Source organism: Chrysochloris asiatica, unplaced genomic scaffold (assembly GCF_000296735.1).
Source record: "Chrysochloris asiatica unplaced genomic scaffold, ChrAsi1.0 scaffold00098, whole genome shotgun sequence".
Lineage (NCBI taxonomy): Eukaryota > Metazoa > Chordata > Mammalia > Afrosoricida > Chrysochloridae > Chrysochloris > Chrysochloris asiatica.
The window spans coordinates 10,040,239-10,062,241 of record NW_006408616.1 but is presented as its reverse complement, the minus strand read 5'-3'; the positions used below and the strand labels follow the sequence as shown (position 1 = coordinate 10,062,241).

The 22,003-nt window shown below is 37.3% G+C and overlaps 1 protein-coding gene and 1 pseudogene across 2 annotated transcripts in view; both read right to left on the bottom strand.

The window, feature by feature from the left end:
• CCDC91 (coiled-coil domain containing 91) overlaps positions 1-22,003 on the bottom strand; it is a 359,636-nt gene that overhangs the window by 139,011 nt on the left and 198,622 nt on the right. The window lies entirely within an intron of this gene.
• Positions 13,668-14,231, bottom strand: LOC102810621 (annotated as a pseudogene).

Here is a 22,003-nt window from a genome sequence, read left to right as displayed (position 1 = left end):
TATGCTTTCTAAAGAAGGTATTTGAAATGAACCAATCATTGATTTTGCATAATTCTATCATGTGATCTCCAGCATCATTTCTATTACCAAGGCCATATTTTCCAAATACGGATCCTTCCTCTTTGCTTCCAACCTTTGCATTCTAATCACCAGTAATGACCAATACATCTTGAATGCATGTTTCATCAATGTCAGATTGAAGAAGTTGGTAGAATTCTTCTATTTCATCCTGACTCGCTTTCGTGGCTGGTGCATACATTTGAGTAATAGTGGTATTAACTGGGCTTCCCTTTAGGTGCATAGATATTATCGTATCACAGACAGCGTTGTACCTCATGACTGATCTGGATATGTTCTTTTTGAAGATGAATGTAACACCATTCCTCTTCAATTTGTCATTCCTGGCATAGTAAACCATGTGGCTGTCAGATGCAAAATGGCCAATACCAGTCCATTTCAGCTCACTAATGCCTAAGATGTTGATGCTGATGCGTTCCATTTAATTTCTGACAACTTCCAATTTTTCCCAGATTCATAATTCGTACATTCCATGTTCCGATTTTCAATGGAGTTTTACAGCTGTTTGTCTGCATTTTGAGTTGTGGCCTATCAGCAAATGAAGGCCCTGAGGGCTTTACTCCCACAGGCTTTACTCCATTCATGTCATCATGGTCAACTCTACTTTGCAGAGGCAGCTCTTCCCAGGTCGCATTTTGAGTGCCTTCCAACCTGAGGGACTCATTTTCTGGCACTGTATCTAAAAGTGTTTCTCTGCTATTCATAAGGTTTTCAGGGACTAAATGTTCAGAAGTAGTTCGTCACTCCTTCTTCCTAGTCTGTCCTCATTTGGAAGCTCATCTGAAACCTGCCCACAATGGCTGACCCTGCTGGAATTTTAAATACCGGTGGCATAGTTTCCAGAATCACAGCAACTCACAAGCCACCACAGTATGACAAACTGACAGATGAGTGGTGGGAAGACTGCATATGTGTTATATTTTGATGCATACTCTCAAATTATATTACAGAGACACTGAGCAAATCACTCCATCATGAAAAATTGCAAGAGAATGGCAAAGGAAGACTATCCAAGATAACAGAATCTCAGGCTGCCAGCTCAGTAAACCAGGAAATTGTTCCACACTCAAGGTAGGGAATCTTTTTTGTTCTTGCCTAGCGATACTGGCCATTTCCTATATAGTCCTGGTGTGGCAATGTAGGATAAGCACTGAACTTCTATTCCCAATTTGGGTGTTTAAAATGGACAGGAACAGACTTGACAGAACTTAACAATAACATGATCAATCACTGCTGTGTATTTCAATACACTCCCCTTGTTACTCTTAGGTGACATGGTCTGTTTCGACTCAGCGACCTTAGGCACAACAGTACGAAACACTGTTGAGTCCTGCATCATCCTCTTTTAATTCATTTCTTCCATTTGCTTTAGCATATCTACACTTTTTTAACAAGTTTCAGAGTCTCTTCTGACATCCATTTTGGTCTTTTCATTCTTTCTTGTCTTCTTAATGACCTTTTGTGTTCTTCCTGCATGATGTTCTAGATGTGATCCCACAACTTTTCTGGTCTTCCATCACTAGTGTCTAATGCATCAAATTTAAAATAATTTCTAAATTCAGGTGGGAATAGCACTTAACATAGGACTTCCACCTAGTGCATCTACTTCCTGAGGCTTTCTAGGGTTTTGTAGGATAAATCTGTTTTCTTTATAGGTTTTACTTCAGCAGGTTTTACTTCACAGAACTTCTTTAACTTGTTTACTGTGGATGTATCATCAGAAAAGAGCAATCACTAGAAAAGGACATTAAGTTTGGTAAAGCAGAGCAGCAGTGAAAACAAAGGGAACACCCAATAAAATGGACTGATGCGCCAGACCAGCAATTGTGGAGACGGCAGAGGACGGGTCAGCATTTCACTCAACAGCACACAAGTACCACCACTGTACACTAAATGCCCGTGAGACCAAGCGGATAGATGACAACTAGGTAACAAGTCACTTGATACTTGTACAACTGTTATCTTCTCTTGCTTTCTTTGTCCTCATGATCAATTTTTATGTTTTCACTTTGTTTTAGTCTCCTTGTCATTTTAGTAGCTTTTTTTCCTTTATAAATCTAGATTTTGGAATCCTGCTATGGCACTGCAAGTTTGGTTTGAACTGAACCACGAAGTTGGTGGTTCAAGCTCGCCAGCTACTCCTCGGAAACCCTATACAGGGGCACTATGAATTGGAACCAACTTGATGGCACCTAACAACAACAACAACAACATCTGGATTTAAATCATTCTTTAATTTATTGTAAAGTCCAAGTAGCAAAGTGGTTAATCACTCAACAACTAACTGAAATATTATTAGTATGAATCCACTTACTCCAGGGAAAAAAGACTGTAAAGATTACAACCTACAAAACTCTGTGGGGAAGTTCTACTCTGTCCCATTATGATTTTGAATTTGACGTTAATGGTGTCTTACAATAACAACGGACATCATATTTTGACTAAATATTTATGTACCAGATTATATGTTAGAAGCTTACATGTTACTGTTGTCGTTGTTAAGTGCTGTCAAGTCAGTTCCAACCCATAGTGTCCCTGTGTGGGTTTTTAAGGAGTGGTTGGTGGACTTGAACCACCAACTTTGCAGTTCAAATGACTTTGCAGTTCAGCACATTAATCCACAACACCATACCAGGAAACCAGTAAATATTATTAGTGATCCTCAAAACAACCCAGAAAAGTGAGTGTTACTTTACAAATTTGACATTTTAAAACTGAATCTCAGAGAGGTTATAAAAATTGTCTAGGGTCCCAGGACTAGTAGATGGTTAAGTTGAAACTAGAACCCAGGAATGGCTGAATGCAAAGTTCATGTACATATACTAGGTTATCTAATGATAACATACTACTGAGGATGCTCTCTGCTCCATGTCAACAAATTGCTTCTTTGACTTTTTGGGTGTCAGTCCTATGCTCAAACTATCTAGTCTCACAGCCTAATACCTTACAAATCAAATGCACTGCCTTTTGGCTACATAAATCATTATTCTGTCTATTTCTTTCACCATTAAAAAAAGAAAAAGAACTCAATTTCTTATGAATAGCTCAAGAAGAATGGAAGAATTTCTTATAGAGCTACAGTTATGTGTTGCCATAATGGGTCTCCTCCATACCCCACTCCTCCATTCTACCCCATAAGGTAAAAGAAGAAAGAATGCAAGACCACAGACCTGGAAGGGGGAAACACTTATCTTTGACAAACTTTTTTCATTTCCTACCAGATTGTAAAATATATTTAGATAGCTGAGTCTTTCCCATTAGAACGCCAAGAAATATAGAGAGTGAGCCAAATAATTTACCCTGCAATCATTGTCTATATCAGCTAACAAGCTCTTTTTTCAAAAGCATAACCTTAGGGGAAAATAGTGTTTTCTGAAAGAGCAGACCAGTAAATTACTAGCAATTATACAAACTATTTTCTATATTTCTATGAATATAGGAAGACAGGTATTCTCCTGTTGAATTCACATTTAGAGGTCATCTCCCTGGATGGAAGCAAATGTTATACTAGAATTAACATAGGCATCAGGTCCACACAGACCTGGAATCAAATCACTGACTGTTGAGTGACAGGATTACTGTTTTGATCAGAGTTGTAATGGACTCGATAGCATACAACAGCAACAATACTTCAATATGCTATAATGAGAATGAATTAATACTTAAAAGTCAAGTAATTAATTCCCCTTTGGTATCAGTGCCTAAAATAGTAGCTGAATAGTACTGAAAATAAGTATACTACAAATGTTAGAATGCGATCTTAAAAAAAATCAAGATACACTGAAAGAAAAGCAAAGAACATTTTATTTGTTTCTTTAAGATGTTAATAGGTCAAAATATCTAAAGCAGAAAAAGTATTGTTTAGTTAATATACAGAAGTGCTGACAGGGTTTTGTTTGGTATAATGCTTTTGTAGTTTTTTGGTCAATTGCTGACCTTTCTATCCTCTTACAGGGAAGGAGGAAAAATTACTTCTAGAAATCTTCAAATGGCAGAGGAAGTAATTCCAGCCTCTGGTTGGTACTATTCGCTAGCTGCCGTCTCTCTAAGTTAACTGACAAAGTTTTGTTTTTTGAATAGGTTTCCTAAGTATTACACCTGGATTATACAACTGGATTGTGACTTGTTCAATAGAACTTACATTTTTAAATTACGATAGCTATAGCTCTACATCAAGTTTCTGTGCTTATATCTGTGATAGAAATTTTTGCTAAAAGTATGCCATTCTTCCCTACCTCAAATAGGCTTTATAACATATCATTCATTTTTTCCTGATGGGCAGGCTTCTAATACAAAAAGTTCTTTAGCAAGGTAATTCCTTCAGGGGCTCATTACCTAGCTCCGGTAAACTATCCTTCAGGTTTGTTACATAACTCTTGAAAAATAGGCTATTTTGATGTTAGACTTCTGTGACCATTGATGATACCATCATTTCACTGAATGTATGCCTCTGGATTCTAGAACTATTATCTGTAAACAAAGAACAGTATCTTCTGCAAACTCTTGCTACTACTTAAAAAGTAAAGAAGTTGAACTTTTCAGTGAGTTTTGTAAAAGTATGTTTTATAATGCTTTTTATGCCTATTGGATATAATAATAAAACTTTGGGGACTAAGCTTTGTATTTCTTTCTCATTTCATTTTAGGCTAATTTTTATTATATTTTACATAACTATAAACCTCTGACAGACTTTTAAAGACATGCTTCTTCATTCAGATAGGCTCAAAAACACTGCCAAGTGCTTGCCAGTGGTGTCACGCCCACAGGAGTCCACTTTTAAGTGCTGCTTACCTTCTCAAATGAAGCTCAGTCTTGTTTTTTTCTTATCATTATAGCTGGTGGGGTTTTTTTTCCTACTGTCACTTCCTATTACTATCAAAGATACCACTGATTTCCAATCCATGTGCTGCTTCTACTTTACCTTACATAAATTTACCCTCGAGAGGCACTCCGAATATTTATGGAATGAATAAACAAATGCATGCATTCATGTGTGATTGAATAAATAAAAATTTAAAACCCATTTTTGATTTACACAGCCTCTTTTATTCCTCTTTTTCTGTCTCTGACTTTGTCTCTTGCCTTTACGTCTCTTGGCATTTCTGCTATAGTAGTCACTTTTTGTTTTTTATTTTAACCATTATTGGTTAAAAATAAGAATGGTTTTTCTTTCTGCCTAATTAAGTTCCACAGTAATCAGTTCCTTTCACTTGTTGCTCCTGTTCATTCCAAATGGTTGATGTTAACAGAAGTAGAATCTTGAAATTCTGTTACAACTCCTGCTCTCTTTTGGCTTTATTCTTTTATCTCTTACAAGGCTTGCTAGTATTCCACACAAGCTTACTGAGTAAATCAATAAATGAATGAACAAATTAACATATTTGTAAAACATTAATAGGAGGGGAAGGTAGATTATTTGAGCAAATGGTAGAATTAAGAAATATCACAGAAGAAAGGAACTTAAAAAATGATCTATTGTTTTATGGCCAACGGAAGGTACAATGCATACAGAGTTTAGAGACTAAGGTTTTAATTCTAGGTGAGGCATTTCCAGCATGATGAAAGATTAGTCATTTATTCCCTTACTAATAATTACATATCAATTTCTTGCTTTGTAACCACCATTATCAAGGAGCTCTGGTAGTGTAGTGGTTACGAATTGGGCTGCTAATCTCAAGGGCAGCAGTTCAAAACTACCAGCGGTTCCATCAGAGAAAGATGAGGCTTCCTGCTCCCGTAAAGATTTACAGCCTTGGAAACCCTATACAGGGTCGTTAGGAGTCAGAACCGACTCCACGGCACATAACCACCACCAACAACCACCACCACTATCATAACAGCGGAGGGAAAATAGATGCCAATCTCTGTTTTCAGAGTCCAAATTCTAGTTAGTGGGAACAACCATAAGAAGTAAACATGAACAATACCATTTCAAAAGTTGATATGAGATATATGAAAATACCACCATGCAATTGTCAGTTTGTCGCACTGTGGTGGCTTAAATGTTGCTGTGATGCTAAAAGCTATGCCTCCAGTATTTTAAATACCACCAGGGTCATCAATGGTGGATACATTTCAACTGAGATTCTGAACTAGGACAGACTAGAAGGAGGAGGGATGGACTACTTACAAATGTTTAGCCACTGAAAACTTTATGAATAGCAGTGGAACAATGTTAGATAGCAACAGAATATTGAGACAGCATGAATAACATCAGAATATCATTATATACAGTGCTGGAATTTGAGGTCCTCTGGTTGGAAGGAACTCAAAACAGACTGGGGAAGAGCTACCTCTCCTCAAAGTAGAGTTGACTGCGATGACACAAATGGAGTTTCAAAACCCTCATTTGCTGATGCGGCCCAACTCAAAATGAGGAGAAACATTTGCAACATCCACTAATAATCAGAACATAGAATGTGCAAAGTATGAGTCTAGGACAATTGGAAGTGGTCAAAAATTAAATGGAAAACATAAGGATTGATATCCTAGGCATTAGTGAGCTGAAATGACATGGTATTGGCTATTTTGAATCTGACAATCATATGGTTTACTATGGTCAGGGTGACAAATTAATGAGGAATGGTGTGGTACTTTTCCTCTTTAGCAAAAAGAACATTTCAAGATGAATCTTGAAGCACAATGTTTGTTGTCTGTGATAAAATAATATCCATATGCCTACAAGGAAGATGACTTAATGCCACAATTATTCAAATTTAAGGAACAAATACTAAAGCCAATGATGATGAAGTTGAAGAATTCTACCAATTTCTTCAGTCTGCAATTGATCAAACAGGCAATCAAGATACATTGATCGTTACTGGTGACTGGAATGCAAAGATTGGAAACAAAGAGGAAGGAGCTGTAGTTGAAAATGGGGTGTTGCAAATCACATGATAGAAATTTGAACGACTACTGACTTCTTCATTGTAAATACCTTCTTTTAACAACTAAGACATGGACCATACCAGATGGAATACACAGGAATCAAACAGACTGCATCTGTGCAAAGAGATAGTAAAGATCCATAGCATCAGCCAAAACAAGGCCAGGGACAGACTGTGGAACAGACCATTAATTACTCATATATATGCAAGCTCAGACTGAAGATGAAAAAAGTAAAACAAGACCATGAGAGCGAAATATGACCTTGAATATATCCCACCTGAATTTAAAGATCATCTCAAGAAAAGTTGATGTAATCAACACTAACGACCGTAGACCAAAAAAGTGGGATGACATCCAGAGGATCATATACAAAGAAAGCAAAGGGTCATTAAAAAGACAGGAAAGAAAGAAAAGACCAAAATGGATGTGAAAAGAGACTCTAAAACTTGTTCTCCAGAGTAGTGATGCTAAAGCAAATGGAATAAATAAGGAGGTAAGTGCTGAACAGAAAATTTCGGAGGGCAACTCAAGAAGCAAACGTTAATTAGAAAACACTCAGCTCACCATTCTGGCCTCCAAAGAGCATTCTGGTTGTACCTCTTCCAACACAGGCCTGTTTCTTTTTCTGACACTCTATAGTACTGTCATTGTTCTTCTCCCACACCATAACTCAAATGCATTAATTCTTCTATGTGGTTGTTAGGTGTCATCTAGTTAGCTCTGATTCATAGTGACCCTGTATAGGGTTTCAATTCTTCTATGTTGTTTCAATTCTTTTATGTTATTGATTGTCCAACTTTCACATGCAGATGAAGCAACTGAAAATCCCATGGCTTGTGTCAGGCCCAATTTAGTCCTCAAACTGGTATCCTTACTTTTGAACACTTTAAAGAGATCTTGCATAGCATATTTGCCTAGTACAACACATTGTTTGATTTCTTGATTGTTGCTCCCATGAGTATTGTTTGGGGATCCAAGCAAAATCCAACAAATTCAATCTTTTCTCCATTTATTGTTACTTATTAGTCGAGTTGTGGGGATTTTTGTTTGCTTTATATTGAGGGGCAATCCATACTGAATGCTGTGTGGTCTTTGATCTTCATCAGTAAGTATTTTAAATCCTTTAGCTTTAGCAAGCCAAGTTGTATCATCTGCATATCACAGGTTGTTGATGTATCTTTCTCCAATCCTGATGCCATGGTCTTCTTCACCTAATCCAGCTTCTCAGATTATTTGTTCATCATAGATTGAATAAGTATGGTGAAAGAATACAGCTCTGGCTCAACTTTTTTGATTATAAACCACTCAGTATATCCTAGTTCTGTTCAAACAACTGCCTCTTGGTCTATGCACAGGTTCTTCATGAAAACAATTAAGTGTTCCGGAATACCCATTCTTCACAATGTTATCCATAGCTTGTCATAACCCACACACTCAAAAGCCTTTGTGTAGTCAATAATGCACATGTAAAAAATTTTTTTTGGTTTGTTGGTATTCTCTGCTTTCAGCTAAGATCCATTTGATGTCAGCAATGCCATCCCTACATTCATGCCTTCTTCTGAATCTGGCTTGAGTTCCTGGTAGTCCCTATTGACGTACTCTTGCAGCTGTTTTGGAATTATCTTCGGACAAATTAGTAGCTATAATAAATAAACCCTAAATCTGAGAAGCATAGTAATATAGAAGTTTATTTTCAATCCTAACAGTGTAATATCCTAGATTACAGCTGATCTTTCCATGTGGTGACTCAAAGATTCATTCTCCTTCCATTTTGAGGCTCTAACCTTCTTCCATTAGCCTCATGTTGTTAAGTGCTGTACAGTCAATCTCAGCTCATAGTGACCCTGTATAGAGTTTCGGAAGAGTGGCTGGTGGGTTTGAATCCCCAGTTTGCAGCTGAAATCGACCTTGTGGTCTAGTGCCTATCCTATAGCACCACACCAGAATTCCATTGTTGTCCTCCATATTCAGCTTGTGAATAAAGAGAGGTGAGAGCTTAAGGGCAGTAAGTAATTTCTATAATAGGCACTATCAATCTTGTCCTCTGAGATTAACCATACTTACAATCTGCATCATAAAGAGAGATGATAACAAAGGATGTCTTCTTGTTCCATCCAGATCCAAGTAGATATTAAGGCAAATGTGAGGCATAATTACGTTTCTAAAATTAAGATCTCATAAAGCAGCTAGGCAAGATAGCGATTGCTTTCTATTTTAACAACCACACTCATTCAATAGATCAAACCCAACTTATCAAAAACAAGATACCATGTATCTCTGTGAATAAAAATATACACGGTTTTAGTCCTACAGATCTTATTAAAGTCTAAAGGAAGAAAACAGTAATGTAGAGCATAAAATGACATTTAAAAGGAATAAACAGACAATTAGGTGATTGTAGAGAAAATAAGCGCTTAATTTCAGACAAAGCATTTTAGGGATAATTTACAGTTACACTTGAAATGGACCTTGAAGGAAAAGTGGGATTTCATAGCTGGAAAAAGGGAAAGTGAGTAAGTACTCCAGTGACACTGAAGCATGGATATACGGAGGCCACAGGAGGAACAGGGAGCCCAGTGGTGTTGATTGAGTCATTGTCTGCTAAACAAAATGTCAGCAGATTGAACCCACCATCTCTGCAGGAGAAAGATGTGGCAGGCTGCTTCCATAAAAATGTACAGTCTTAGAAACCCTATAGGGAAGTTCTACTCTGGTGTAAAGCTGTTGGATAAGCACTGGGATGCTATCAACAAGGGTGGTGGCTCAAACCCACCAGTTGTTGCTGGGAAACCCTATACAGGGTCACTGTGAGTCAGAATTGACCACAGTGGCATTTAACAACAACTCTGTCCTATGAAGTCCTGGTGTGGCATTGTGGGATAAGCACTAGACTGCTAATCACAATGTTGGTGGTTCAAACCCACCAGCTGCTCCTTGAAAACCCTAAACTATGAGTGGGAACAGACTTGACAGTGCTTAGCAATAACAATTGTACTCTATTTTATATGGTCACCTTGTGTCAGAATACAACTCCACAGCAATGAATTGTGGTGGGTGGTGAAAGAAATTCAAAATAAGGAAGATCAGAAAGGTTCAAACTGACTGAAACCCACAGGAGGAGGTTTGGTTGTATTCATCAGTAATTGATTTATTTTCAGTGATAAATACTATTCCTCTGTATGAATGGCACTGTGGGTTAATGCACTGGACTGCAAAGTTGGTTTAGATCTGTAAAGTCAGTAGTTCAACCTCACCAGCAGCTCCTCAGCAACCCTATACAGGGTCGCTATGTGTCGGAACCAACTCGACAGCACTTAACAACAACCACATACTCATAATTTATGTCCATTTTCCTGAAGATGAGCACTTGGGTTGTTTCCAAGTTTCACCTATTGTCAATGAAGAAATCATGACAGGAACAAAAATTTTCATTTATCTCATGTAAATATTTAGTAAAGCTGTATGATTACATTTACATTCCTATCATTATTGTGGAATCATGGTGAGTAGCTTCAGGATAAACACTAGACTGTTAATGACAAGGTCAGTGGTTCAAGCCAGTTATTTCTTATAAACCTTATACAAGGTTAATAAGAGTTGGAACCCTCTTGAGGGCATTTAACAACACAGCAACCATTATTGTATGAGAGTTCCAGTTGTTCTACATCCTAACCAACAATTGGTCATTTTATTCTGTTTAATTTTAGTCATCTAAATGGGTATGTAAAGTTCTCTTATAATGTTTTTTAATTTTAATTTCCATAATGATTAAAGCTATTAACTGCGTTATCATCTATTTATTTGTCATTCTTACATTTTCTAAATTTTTCATTTTTAAAATTCTTGTCCATATTTATTTTAGACTCCTTCTTTATAAGTGAGTTTTACAGTTCTTTTTATGCTCTAGGGATAAAACCTTTGTCAGCTATATGTTTAAGGAATAGTTTTCCCAGTCTTTGACATACATTATTCCTTTCTAAGGGTGTCTCTCAAGTAGCAGAAGTTCTTTTTCATGTGGTAAAGCAATTTTATGGCTATTGCTTTGTGTGTGATACAAAATCTTTGCTTATGTTCAGGTCAAGAAGATGAGTATTTTCTGACAAAAGCTTTAAGGATTTAGCTTTTACATTTAGATTTACAACTCATTTCAAACTATTTTTTATATGATCAATGTTGTTATTGTTATGTGCTGTCTAGTCGGTTCAGACTCATAATGATCCTGCATAGGGTTTCAGAGGAGCAGCTGGTGAGCTTGAACCGCCAACCTTGCAGTTCCAACAGCTTTGCAGTCTGACGCATTAACCCACAGTGCCATACCAGGACTCCATACAATCACTGTTGTTGTTGTTGTTATGTTCCGTGGAGTCAGTTCCAACTCATAGCGACCCTGTACAGGGTTTCCGAGGCTGTAAATCTTTACAGGAGCAGAAAGCCTCATCTTTCTCCCATGGAGCGGCTGATAGTTTCGAACTGTTGACCCTGAGGTTCACAGCCCGATTCGTAACCACTACACTACCAGAGCTCCTTTGCTCTCGTGTAATGACTGGTATATTAATTAGTTTGTATATAAAATGGGTTATAAGGATAACACAAGCTATCACCCCAATAAAGTCCTGTCTTTGAATAGATACACTTATTATATACTCTTGAGGCTGTATGGGAGAAAGAAAAAATCAACAACTAAGCAACTCTACCAGAGAGGTGAGTCAGGCTTCACCTCTGCTCCTACTTACAAACAAGGCTAATAGATAAGGCAGAATCAATGATCACTTACTTTATTTTCACCATGACATAGGTTATCTGATATAGGTTGTTGTTGTTGTTGTTAAGTGCCGTCAAGTCGGTTCCAACCCAGAGTGACCCTGTATAGGGTTTCCGAGGAGCAGCTGGTGAGTTTGAACCACTGACTTTGCAATTCAAATGGTTTTGCAGTCTGGTGCATTAACCCACAGAGCCATTTTTCTAGATTGCTCTGGTCAAATTACCGAAGGCACAATGAAAATTAGCTGAAATCTTTTTATACCAGTAACTTTTATCTAAGAATAGTAAAGACTCTATTTTCCTTATTTTATATATTGATTGTCCCTTAAAATTATACTGCAAGTAAAAAAGTTTAAAAATTGAAGAAATAAAATAACTATAAACCTCTATTAATCTTAAAGTAAATGTTTTGTGTACGAGTATTGGGCACAAACTTTTGAAATTTAGCCTAAAACAAAAGGCATTCAGAAATAGGTTATGCTTCCCTCTCCCCCAACCACCCCCAACTCTGGAAGAAATTCTTCTATGCGAAAATGTTTGATGCTGACTCAAATATAAATATAGAGGTCCTGTGGTTTTTATTTGATTCCTGGAAAAAAATAAAAAAATATCTCTTCTTTCCTGGAATGTGAGTCACAAGAGATATTGTAAACAGACTTAATGACAATCACAAGCAGATAGTTTTTGTACATTACATTTTAGACTAAGCAATCATGGCAGTTCATATTCAGGTAGTCAGTTATCCACCTATCAGAGTCTCAGATCCACAAACTCTATATTATAAAATATAATCTATACTGCAAATCAATAAGCATTTTTTTCATTATCTATAAAGTGCAAACATTGAACAAGATAAAGTGATCTAGTAGGATACTATTAAAACACATGGTCATACATGTCTCCATTTAACTAGACTTGAAAGGCACTTTATAAATTTAATGAACTCAATATAAACTGGGTCACAGCCATTTAATCCATTTACGAGCCAACACATTATATATTGTTTGGAAAAGAAAACCTAAAAAGATACACTGTAAGATTAAACTACTTAAAGAAGCTACCACAATTCTAATAATATCAATAAACTTTATACTCTAAATGAAATAAAACCATATTATAAACTATACCAGCAGATTCACTTAAAGCAAATAAGCATATTTCGAATAGGCATGGAAAAATGTAAGCAAATAAGTTAACTCCCTAATTAAATAGACTCTTGACTTAAAAGAATAAAATAAAAGAATGAAGCATAAATTGAGAGGCAGATCAGCATAAAAATGGCAGATAAGTTTTTATTTCTATAACTGAGGTATCTATATTTAGATAGTGTACATTTTATTAAAATCTGAAGATATGTTTAAATAGATTATTTTCTCTTTCAACTATTTTCAATAGTTTTTTTTTGAGTGTTTTCATGTTTATTGAACTATAAGGCACCAGCAAAATTAACATAATGCAATATTCATTTACTCCACATCAGCATTCCTTACACCAATGGAAAGTGATCAGTTCAACAGGCAGAAACTCAAGGGCTCCTAATAGCTCTGCACCTGGCATGGCTGCCTGTCCCAAGGGCCAGGCCTGAACATCACACACGCTGGCTTCCCTTAAAGATGCAGGCTTTGCTCTACTGCTGTAGACTTGGTCTTGCAACCAGGATCTTCTTCCTCTTTCAATTCTGGGTTGCTATTTTTAACAATTTGAGGGTCCCATCACAATACCAAACCATCACCCAAAAATTGGAGTTCAATTTGATTAAAACATAAATTGAGATGTGTGGCCTAGAAGTATAAAGGAAAAGGTATCCTAAACGACTATCTGACTTCTCCAGTCCACCTGTAAGAATGAAGGGGAACTGGGAAGAGGAGAAATATACATGCATCACCGATCTGGACATCACTGCCTGGAGCCTCCAGAACAGTTGCCCTCTTGCGTTTTCCCTACTTCCCTGATAGCTGCTCATAGAGTTTGGGCACATAGTCATCCCATTCGGTTTGGTAACACGTGCCGGCAACCGGGGACCCGAGCTCGTACTTTTTGCGGAAAGATGCCACCTTGAACTTGCCACGGTGGTCTCCAGATCGATTGCTGAGAATGGGTTCGTCACACTTCAGTGGCCTGTCCTGATCGTAGACCAGCCAGACATAACGGTGGAGGCCTGTGCCCTTGGGATGCCCGGAGCCCACATAATCGGAGAGGACTGTACCACTGCTGACGTCGTTGCACTTCATGTTGACTACCAGAAAATGATGCCACTCCCTGAATTTGGGGTCCTTCCTGCTGGGTGCATCTGGGTCTGTCAAGACCAAGGTGTAGAGTTTACCGGAATCTAGGCCATCCCATGTAATGCTGATAGGACGGTTCTTCACCTGGGTGGGCGTCAGCACTTTGCCTAGCTCTTCCACCTCCGCTCCGCCGTATTTGACCTGCAGCGGGTGCTGCGGCTGCTCATCCACTTCCTGCAGGCTCAAGGGCCCAGACCACTTGCTGAGGTACACTAGCATCGTGAAGTCAAGCGGAGCAGACAGCCGGAAATGCAGCAGCAAGAGTAGCAACCCCAGACTCTCAATAGTTTTTGAAATTATACTTCACGTCTATTAGTCCCCTGAGTTTTCTAAGCAAATGCAGGAAAGTTATTTTAATATAATACCAAAGCCATTGCCACCAAGTGGATTCTGACTCATACAAGGACCTGATGGCACAGTGGGTTAAACTTCTGGCTGCTAACTGAAAGGACAGGGATTTGAATTCAACAGCTACTCTGTGGGAGAAAGATGATAAAGACTATTTTCATGAAGATTTACAACTTGGGAAACACTATGGGGAAATTCCACTTGTGCTTTATGTTGTTTCCGTTGTTAATGTTTTTGAGTCCATTCTGACACTAGTGACCCTGTATAGAGATTCCAAGGAGGGTCTGGTGGGCTTAAACTGACAACACTGTGGTTAGCTGTCCAGTACTTATCCAATGGCGCCATGCCAGAATTCCACTCTGTTCTTTATGTTCGTAAGTGCCTTGAGTTGATTCCAAGTCATAGTGACCCTGTATAGGGCTTCTGAGGAGCAGCTGGTAGGTTTGAAGTACTGATCTTGTGGTTTGTATCCAGTGCTGATCCTACAACATCACACCATGAGTCCACTCTGTTATATAGGGTTTCTATAAATTGCTATAAATTCAATAAAATAATTACCTTTAAATAAGGATTAGACATAAATAATCTGTATACATAACATCATTCCTTTATCAAAAGAAAGAGGGGAGAATGAAAAAGACTAATGCAGATTTCCAAAGAAAAGGTAAGTGAATTGCTACAGTACTTTTTGGTAAAAAAAATTCAGTGCTATAAATAGGTATCATGGAAATGTTTATACTTGTGATTCCTATCCTATTCCTAGGAATTTATCTGCAGAAAATAACATGTAGAATTTTCCAATTTTTCATTTTATATCTAATTTATAACTCTCACTTTCATACTTTATGTAAAACCCGTTATATCCAGACTTTCCTATCAGTTGACAAAGGAATGTTTTAGTTTATTGCCTGGTGAGAATCTGCCAGATACCATATGTATTGAGTTTCTGACACAGAAACTGAATTTAATCTGCTTTATTTTATTTTAAAAATGAGTGGAAAATAGTAAAACAGGAAAAATAACAGTACTGAAAAAGATACTAGAAGTCATTGTTGTTGTTGGATTCCATCAAGTCAGTTCCAACTCATACTAACCCTATGCACAATAGAAGAAAACACTTCCAGGTACTGTGCCTCTTCACATTTTTTGTTACATTTCAGCTCATTGCTGCTGTCCTTGTGTCAATCCGTTTTCTTTCCTTTCAGCAAGCAAGGCTGTATCAGCTGCATATTTCAGATTGCTAATGACTCTTCCTCTAATCCGGATGTCACATTCTTTTTCATATAGTACATCTTCTCAGATTATCTACTCAGCAAACAGATTGAATAAGTATGGTAAAAGAATACAATCCTGGCAGACACCTTAACCTGATTTTAAATCATTCAGTATCTTGTCCTGTTTGAATAACTGCCTCTTAGTCTATGTGCAGGTTCCTCAAGAGCACAACTACGCATTCTGAGTACTCATTCTTCACAATGTTACCCATAGTTTGTCATGAATCACACAAAGTCTTTGCATAGACAATAAAGCACAAGTAAACATTTTTCTGGTAGTCTCTGCTTTTAGACAAGATTCATCTGACATCAACAATGTGATCCCTTTTCCCTTGTCCTTTTCTGAATCTGATTTAAATTTCTGCATGTTCCTTGTTGATGTATTACTGCAACTGTTCTAGAATTATCCAACAAAATTTTACTTGCATGTTATATTAATGATGTTATTTGATGATCTCAACATTCCATAGGGCCACCTCTCTGGAATGAGCATTAATGATATTATTTGATAATCTTAACATTCCATAGTTCCATAGAGCCACCTCTCTGGAATGAGCACAAATATGAATTTCTTTTAGTCAGTTGGTTTTCTAACTCCAGGTATTGGCTCATTTCACTATAATGCTTTACTCTGTCTTCTTGAGCTGTCCTTTGAAATTTTCTATTTAGCTCTTTTACTTCCTCCTTTCTTCCATTGCTTTAGCACCTGTATGCTGGAGAGCAAGTTTCAGAGTCTCTTCTGACTTTAATTTTATATTTTTGCATTATTTCTGTATGATATTCTTGATGCCCCACAACTCCTCTGGTTTTCAGTCATTAGTGTTTAATGCATCAAATCTGTTCTTGATGTGATCTCTAAATACAAGCGAACAATATTCATGGTTATATCTTGGTGCTCATGGACTTGTTTAATTTTATTCAATTTCAGGTTGAACTTGCATATGAACAATTCATGGTCTGTTCTACAGTTTACACTCAGTCTTGTTTTAGCTGGTAATATTTAGTTTCTCCTTGGTTTTTTTTTTTTTTTTTTCCTCTCCCATAGATGTGTTGTTGTTGTTGTCAGTTGCCATCAAGTGGGTTCTGACCCATACAGACCTTATGTATAACAGAACGAAACATCACCTGGTCCTGCACTATCCTCATAATTGCTGCTATGCTTGAGTCCATTGTTGCTACCACTGTGCCATCCCATCTCATTGAGGGTCTCCCTCTTTTTCACTGTCCCTCTCCTTTACCAAGCATGATGTCTTTCTCCAGGGACTGGTCCATTCTGATAACATGTCCGACGTATGACAGACAAAGCTGGCCATCTTGGCTTCTAAGGAGCATTCTGGTTGTACCTCTTACAACACAGACTTGTTTCTTCTTTTGGAAGCCCATGGTACCTTTAATATTTTTCTCCAACACCATAACTCAAATGCATCAAGTTTTCTAAGGTCTTACTTATTCACTGCCCAACTTTCACATGATATGAGGCTATTGAAAATACTATGGCTTGGGCCAGGCACACTTTAGTCCTCAAAGTGACATGTTTGCTGTTGAACACTTTAAGTAAGTCATATGATTTTTTTGACTGCTGCTTCCATAAGTGTTAGTGAATCCAAGAAAAATGTAGTCAATTTGATTTCTGGGTATTCTATCTGATAAGATCCATGTATATAGTTACCTTCTAAATTGATTTAAAAAGTTGTTTTCAATAATAAGCTATTTGCCTTTCAAATTTCTATCATGTGACCCTAGCATTATTTCTATCACCAAGTCCATATTTCAACTACTGATTCTTTCACTTTGTTTCCAATGATTACATTCCAATTACCAGTAATTATCATGCATCTTAATTGAATATTTAACCAATTTCAGTTTGAAGAAGTTGTACACTTCTTCAATGTCATCATTACAGGTTATAGTGGTTTGTGTGTAAATTTGAATAATAGTGGTATTAACTGATCTTCCCTGAAGGAGTATGGATATTATACTATTACAGACAACATTATACTTCAAGAGAAATCTTGAAATGCTCTTTTTGAAGATGAATGTGATGATATACCTCTTCAATTTGATGTTCCAGGCATAGTAAACAATATGATTCTTGGATACAAAATGGCAATATATTAAAATATGAGATCAATTTAAAAAGAATATCATAGTAAGCATAAAAATTATGAATTTTGTATGCATATGTATAATATACTGTCACTTAAAAAAAAAACAAAAATTGTTTGGAACCCTTATCTCATCATTATCACTATGTAAAATGATGTAAGAGGGCAAATCAGAAAGCATTGATATAAACCTTTATTAAAATATTCATATGTGAAACTCCAAGGGAGTTTCATCAAGTTCATGGGAAAATATCCATTATCTGTCATTCTACTTTCCATAAACTTTTTGAAGCTCTCTCATCTTTTTTCTCAACATATCCTTCATATAGGTCTATACTTCACTGAGGGCAGTGTTTCCGTCTCTATAACACTTTCCCCCAAAATTCCATGCTCTTAGATTTATATCACATCAAAAACAGCAATTGGGGTTACTCTGATGGACCCATATAGTGTTCCTTTTCAATATTCTTTTAGTTTATGGAACAAAAAGAAGTCTAAAGGGGTAAAATCAGGGCTGGATAGTGGGTGAAGTAAGGTTTCTCAATGAAATTCCCATAGGACAGACCTGGTTACCCTCAAAGAATGAGCAGGTACATTGTTGTGCTGAAAAAAAAATGTTTTCTTGAAGTAACTTTTCTGGTTTTCTTCTTATTAATGTAGTTTTCAATTTGCTTAAAACTTCCTTCTAATACGCCCCATGATCACCCTGTATCCTTTAAGAAAATCTATCAAGATTATACCTTGAGAACTCAAAAAACCAGTTGGGCATTACCTTTTGACCTCCCTGCCTTGAATTCAACTGGACCAGTAGATTCCCTTGGAGATGACTGTTTTGATTGAACCCTTTTTCTTTCTGAAGGCACCCTAATGAGACTAAGACAAGTGCATTACTGAGAGAACTTATCTGCACCCATCCAATGACAATGGAGATATGTTTGAACAGGTTTTGTTTGGAATAAACCCATGAACTAGAATCTTAATAGTAACACTTTTCTGGCTTATCCTCTTACATCTGAAGAAATCTGAAAGGTACCATGATAAAGGGAAAACTGAACTATTGGTGTACTAGTGAATACTCAAAAAATAATCCATTGATTTAATATCAATTCAGAAGAAAAAAAGTATAGAACAACTTTGCAGAAATCAGTGCTTGGTGTATCAGGCTTGACTCTCTCTCCTACTCATTAACACTAAGAAATTTGGAAGACAGCTACCAGGCCAACTGACTGGAAGAGATGTATATTTGTGCCCATTCCAAAGGGCACAATTCCAACAGAATGTGGAAATCATAGGACAATATCATTAATATCACATATAAGCAAAATTGTGTTAACTATAATTCAAAAATGGCAACAATAGCATATTGGCAGGGAACACCCAGATGTTCAAATTGGATTCAGACAAGGCCTGGATGAGGAATATTATTGCTGACATGAGATGGATCTTGGCTCAAAGTAGAGAATACCAGAAAGATATTAACCTGCGCTTTATTGACTATGCAAGTTTTCTACTGTGTGGATCATGACAAGCTACTGATGCCACTGGGGAGAATTTGAGTATTCCAAAACACTTCATTGTGCTCATGAAGAACCTAAACATAGGTCACGAGGCAGTTGTACAGAACAAGGGAACACTGAATGGTTTAAAATTAGGAAAGGTGTGCTCCAGGGTTGTATTCTTTTACCATACTTATTCAATCTGTATGCTGATCAAGTAATGGAGAAGCTGGATTATATGAAGAAGAATGTGGCATCAGCATTGGAGGAAGGTTCATTAACAACCTGTGATATTCAGATGATAAAACATTGTTTTCTGTAAGGGAAGATTACTTAAAATTCTTATTGATGGAGATCAAAGACCATAGCCTTCAGTAGGTATGGGTTGCACCTCAATATTAACATAACAAATATCCTTACCACTGGATAACATGAAAAAAGGAGAAATAATTGAAGTTGTAAAAGACTTCATTTTGATGAGATCAGCAATCAACACTCATGGAGACAGCAGTCAAGAAATCAAACAGCGTATTGTAGTAAGCAAATCTGCTGCACAAGAACTTTTTTAAAGTGTTCAAGAGCACTTGTCAGTTAAAGGAACAAGGTGTGCTTGACCCAAGCCATAGTATTTTCAAAAACCTAACATACATGTGAAAGTTGGACAATGTACAAGGAAGATCAGAGATGAATTGGTACATTTGAGTTATGGTGTTGGAAGGGAATATTAAACATACCACGGACTGCTAAAGAACAAACAAATCTGTCTTGGAAAAAGCACAGCTCCTTAGAAGTCAGGATGATCAGACTTCATCTCTCATACTTTGGAAATACTATTAGGAGGGACCAGTTCCTGGAGAAGAACATCATGTTTCTTATAGTGGAGTTTTAGTACAATAGAGGAAGACCCCCCAAAAGATGGGTTAGCAGTAGCATTAATGGCTCCAAAGTAGCAACAATTGTGAGATTGGCACAGGACTGGGCAGTATTTTGTTCTGTTGTAAATAAGTTCGCTATGAGTTGATAACGACTCCACAGCACCTAGCAACAGCAGCAAATGGACTGCCAGAAGAACAAACCAATCTGTGCTGTAAGAAGTACAGCCAGAATGATTCTCAGAAGCTAGAATGGCCATACTTCATCTTTTATACTCTGAACATGTTATCAGCAAGTACCAGTTCCTGTAGAGGACATCATTCTTGGTAAAGTAGAGAGTCAGTGTAAAAGTGAAAGATTCCCAATGAGATGAAGTGGCACAGTGGCAAGAGCAATGAGCTCAAACACTGCCAACAACTGTGAAGCTGGTGCAGAGCTGGAAAGTGTTTCGCTCTATGTGCATGACATGCTGAGTTGGTACTGACTTGATGGTACCTAACAACCAAAAGACCAGTCATACTGATATTTATTTTTAGACCAAAAAATAGTAACATAAAGTCATTACTACAAAATGACAGGAAGTCAGAACAATCCAATTTTTATCATGTATGTAATCAGGTTGATTCCAATTCATAGTGACCCTTTAGGACATAGTTGAACTTCTCCATAGGGTTTACTAGGCTGTAATCTTTATGGAGGACTCCTGGTGTGGTGCTGTGGGTTAATGCACTAGACTGCAAAGTCGTTTGAATCACAGGGCAGTGGTTCAAACTTACCAGCTGCTCCTTGGAAACTCTATACAGGGTCACTATGGATCAAAACTGACTCAATGGCACTTAACAACAATAACAATCTTTATGGAGGACTCCTGGTGTGGTGCTGTAGAATAAACACTGGACTGGTAACCACAAGTTTGGGAGTTTAGATCCACCAACTGCTCCTCAAAAACCCTAAACAGGAACCTTATGTGTCGGAATTGATTTAAAAGTACTTAACAACAAAAACAATATTTATGGGAACACGATGCTACATCTTTCTCCAATGGATCAGCTGATGCATTTGAACCCCCAACAATTCAGTTAGCTGTTAAGTATTTAATCATTGAGACACCAGAGCTACTCACTAATAAAATGGCCTACTAATACAGCAGGTAAAAACTATGCAAACTACAAGGAAAAATTGACAATCCCGTGGGGGAATTCTAAAACATTTTTTTTCAATAAATGAACAAAAAATCAGTGAGAAACAAAATTTTAATATAACAAACAGGCCTGACTAATGGATGTATGCAGAACAATGAAAACAAGATCTGGAAAAAGATATTCTTTTCAAACATATAAGAACATGGAACATTGATAAAAATTAGAAATCACCAAAGAGTAGGACATGAGATCTTATTAATACTTAAAAGATTAAATATTATATACATACATATATATATAAATTCTCTGACCCCAATGTGATGATTGATTTTGTTTCTAAGTGCTATCGAGTTGGTTGTGACTCATAGTGACCCTGTATAGGGTTTCCAAAGAGCAGCTACTGAGCTTCAACCACTGACCTAGAGTGTCACAGCAGAGTTGGCTGTTGCAGCGGGTGGTGGCGTGGAAAATCCTCCAGATGCTGTCACCTCAGGAGCTTTCTGGGACTAGGGCACCGCCCTCCCACGCAAGCTCCACACAGCTTCTCAGGGGATCTAGTGTGTTCAGCCTTGGAGAGGATACCCCTATGAGGGTGTAAATGCCTTCCACACAGAGCCACTCCTGTAGCCATTTTTTAATTGGGTTATTAGCTTTTTCTTGTAGAGATGTTATAATTTCCTATATACTTTAGAGATGAGTCCATTGTCTGATGTGTCACTGCAAAAGATTTTTTCCCCATTCGGTGGGTTCTCT